This window comes from Mastomys coucha, unplaced genomic scaffold (genome assembly GCF_008632895.1).
Source record: "Mastomys coucha isolate ucsf_1 unplaced genomic scaffold, UCSF_Mcou_1 pScaffold5, whole genome shotgun sequence".
In the NCBI taxonomy this organism is placed as follows: domain Eukaryota; kingdom Metazoa; phylum Chordata; class Mammalia; order Rodentia; family Muridae; genus Mastomys; species Mastomys coucha.
Genome location: NW_022196911.1, coordinates 102,917,502 through 102,921,770, shown reverse-complemented (window position 1 = coordinate 102,921,770; position 4,269 = coordinate 102,917,502). Strand labels below are relative to the sequence as shown.

Genomic DNA, 4,269 nt, shown 5'->3' with positions numbered 1-4,269 from the left:
CTCTGTAGACCAGGCTGGCCTCGAACTCAGAAATCCACCTGCCTCTGCCTTCCAAGTGCTGAGATTAAGATTAAAGGCGTGCGCCACCACCGCCTGGTGACTGTTCTTTAAATTACAAAAAGCAGAAAGTCTAACTGAAAAACTCTATGAGTTTTATTTTTATGGAATGATCCTCATGTATAGTCTAAACAGAGTTGGAGGTTTGAAGACATTACTAAGTAAATGTATTTAATTTTTATTATATATATATATTCTGCCTGGATGTAGGTTTGTGTACTGTATGTATGGATGACTAGTACCTTAAGACTTCAGATCCCCTGGGACTGCCGTTATAAACAGCTTTGAACTGTCATTTGGGTGCTGGCGACCAAACTTCTGGATGAGCATCCGGTGCTCTTAACCCCTGAGCCATCTCTCCAGCCCTGTCCTGTTGTTGCTTGTTTGTTTATTTTGAGACTGAGTCTCACTATGTAGCTCTGGCTCGCTTGGAACCTGCTATGTAGACAAGGCTGAACCACCTGCCTCTGCTCCTGAATGCTAAAGGCATAAGCCACCACACCTAGTAGAGCTTCGTTTGACTCTCCCACAGGTTGACCTAGTCTGTCTCGGTTGGGCAGAGGGAAGTGCTGGGTCTGGAACTTTGTACAAAAGATGCCATTTCTGAGCATTTGTAGTTAAGTTTGGAAAGCAGCAGGAAGTTTGCTGACTGGTGATCTCACACAGAGACCGCAGATGCTATCAGGGGAAGTACCGTTCACAGTTGTTGACAAACGTTGCTAGGGTGCCTCAGCCAGGCCTCACAAAAAGGCAGATGCTCAGCAAAGGTGGCTTGATAAATCTGAGGTGAAGAATCAGTTTGCAGAAGGAGAAGTTCATCCTTGGACCTGACACATCGCCTTAGGCCAGAACGCACGCGAAGTTCAAGGGTTCGTGGCTCATGATGCTGTGTGGTCCGGATGCGGCAGACTGCAATGAACACGACAGGTGGCCGCCGAGGGGGTCCTCTCTGCCGAGTGGCGAGCCTGTAAGGATGACCTCACTCAGTCTTTAGGGAGTATCTAGTTACTCTGCAGAAGCGTTATGGGCAATACTGAACACACAGTAAAGATATATAAATATAGGGCTCAGTAGATATCAGAAATTCAGAACAGGGGCTAGGGAGATAGCTCAGCAGCTAATAGCACTTGCTGCCCTTCCACAGGACCCAGTTCTGTTCCCAGCCCCCAGCTGGATGGCTCACAACTGCTTGTAACTCCGGTTCCTCTTCTGCTCTCTATGAGCATCCACAGGCACAGGCACTTACTACACATAAAGAACTTTTTAAAGGTACATTTATTATTTATTTTATGTATATGAATACACTTGTAGCTGTACAGATGGTTATGAGCTATCATGTGGTTGCTGGGAATTGAACTCAGGACCTCTGTTCACTTCTGCCCAAAGATTTATTATTATATGTAAGTACACTGTAGCTGTCTTCAGACACCCCAGAAGAGGGAGTCAGATCTCATTACCGATGGTTGTGAGCCACCATGTGGTTGCTGGGATTTGAACTCAGGACCTTCAGAAGAAAAATCAGTGCTCTTAACCACTGGGCAATCTCTCCACCTCTATAGGTGTGTATGTATGTATGTATGTATGTATGTGTTTATTTCTGTGTTTGTGTGTGTTGTGTGTATACACATATAGGCTAGGCCCCTTGGAGCCTGTGTTACAGACAGTTGGAGCCTCTCAAAGTGTATTCTGGGACTAACTCTAAATCCTATGAAAGAATAGTGCATATACTTGACACTGAGCCTTCTCTTCAGGCCCATCAAATAAGTTAAATTTTTTTTTATTAAATTGATTTATTTATTCACTTTACATCCCAATATCAGCCCTCCTCCTTTCAGTACACCCTTACACAGGTCCTCCCCCCATTCCTCCCTCCCCTTCTCCTTTGAGACAGGGGGGCCATGCCGGGTGGTGGTGGCGGACGCCTTTAATCCCAGCACTTGGGAGGCAGAGGCAGGCGGATTTCTGAGTTGGAGGCCAGCCTGGTCTACAGAGTGAGTTCCAGAACAGCCAGGGCCATACAGAGAAACACTGTCTCGAAAAACAAAAAACAAAAACAAACAAACAAACAAACAAAAAACAGAGACGGGACCCCCCTCTAGGTGTTACCCCCCCACACACTAATCCCCCTACTTTTTCTCCCTTTTTTTTTGGGTTTGGTTTTTCGAGACAGGGTTTCTCTCTATAACTCTGGCTGTCCTGGAACTCACTCTGTAGACCAATTCGAACTCAGAAATCCGCTAGCCTCTGCCTCCCAAGTGCTGGAATTATGGTTTTGGCTTCTTTGTCAAAGATCAGATGTCTGTAGGTGTGTGGTTAATTTCTTGATCTTCAGTTTGACTCTATTGATCAACCTGGGTGTTTCTATACCAATACCGTGCAGTTTTTATCACTATTGCTCTGTAGTACAGCTTGAGGTCAGAGATGGTGATTCATCCAGAAATTCTTTTATTGTTCAGGATTATTTTAGCTATCCTAACTTTGTTTTTTTCATATGAAGTTGATAATTATTCTTTCAATGTCTGACAAGGATACTGTTGGAATTTTGATGGGGATTGTGTTGAATCTGTAGATTGCTTTTGGTAAGATGGCCATTTTTCACTATGTTAATCTCACAAATCCATGATCGTGGGGGATCTTTCCATCTTCTGATATCTTTCTCAATTTCTTTCTTCAGAGACTTGAAGTTCTTGTCAAAGAAGTTCTAACTTCTTTGGTTAGACTTAAACCAAGGTATTTTATATTATTTGTGGCTATTGTGAAGGGCGTTGTTTCCCCAACTTCTTTCTCAGCCCGTTTGTCATCTGTATAAAGGAAGGTTACTGATTTCTTTGAGTTAATTTTGTATCCAGACACTTTGCTAAAGGTATTTATCAACCGTAGTTCTCTGGTAGAATTTCGGAGGTCAGTTATGTTTACAATCATATCATCTGTGAATAGCAATACTCTGACTTCTTCCTTTTCAGTTAGGTTTCCCTTGATCTCCTTTTCTTTCCTTATTGCTCCAGCTAGTACGATATTGAAGCGATAGGGGAAGAGTAGACAGCTTCATCTTATCCCTGCTTTAGTACAATTGCTTTCTCGCCCTTTAATTTGATGTTGGCTATTGGCTTTTTGTCTATTGCCTTTATTGTGTTTAGGTATCCACCTTGTACCCCTAATCTCCCCAAGATTTTGAACAGGTGTTAGATTTTTGTCAAAGGCTTTTTCAGCACCTAATGAGATGTTCATGTGGGTTTTTTTTTCTTTCAGTTTATTTATATGGTGGATTACATTGATGGATTTTTGTATACTGAATCACCCCTGTATCCCTGGGATGAAGCCTACTTGTTGAAGCCTGGGATGATGTCTTTGATGTTCTTGGGTTTGGTTTGCAAGTATTTTATTGAATATTTTTTTCATAAATGTTCATAAGTCTGAAATGGTCTGAAATTTTCTTTGTTAAGTCTTTGTGTGGTTTAGAGTGACTCTGGCCTCATAGAATGAGTTTAACAATGTTCCTCCTGTTTTTATTTTGTGGAAAAGTTTTCAGAGTATTGGTATTAGCTCTTTTTTGAAAGTCTGGTAGAATTCTTTGCTAAACCATCTGGGCCTGGGCCTTTTTTTGGTTGGGAGACTTTTACTGACTGCATCTATTTCCTTAGGGGTTATGGGACTGTTTAGATGGTTTACCTGATCTTGATTTAACTTTGGTACTCAGCATCTGTCTACAAAATCATCCATTTCTTTTAGATTTTCCAGTTTTGTGAAGTACAGGCTTTTGAAGTAAAACCTAGTAATTCTTTGAATCTCCTCAGTGTCCATTGTTATGTCTCCCTTTTTATTTCTGATTGTCTTAATCTGGGTACTGTCTCTCTGCCTTTTAGTTGGTGTGGCCAAGCATTTGTCTGTGTTGTTGATTTTCTCAAAAAACCAGCTCTTGGTTTTGTTGATTCTTTGTATTGTTCTCTTTGTTTTTAATTGAAGAATTTCAGGCCCCAGTTTCATTATCTCCTGCCATCTTCTCCAACTTATTTTTTTTCAAAGATTTTATTTATTATTATAAATAATAATAGCTGTCTAATAGCTGTAGCTGTCTTCAGTTGTACCAGAAGAGGGCATTAGATTTCATTATGGGTGGCTGTGAGCCACAATGTGGTTGAACTCATGACCTTTGGAAGAGCAGTTGGTGGGTGCTCTTACCCGCTGAGCCATCTTGCCAGCCTTTTTTTTTTT

The 4,269-nt window shown here is 41.6% G+C and overlaps 1 protein-coding gene across 4 annotated transcripts in view; it reads left to right on the top strand.

The window, feature by feature from the left end:
- The window catches only part of Pecam1 (platelet and endothelial cell adhesion molecule 1), a 93,313-nt gene that overhangs the window by 2,767 nt on the left and 86,277 nt on the right, over window positions 1-4,269 (top strand). The window lies entirely within an intron of this gene.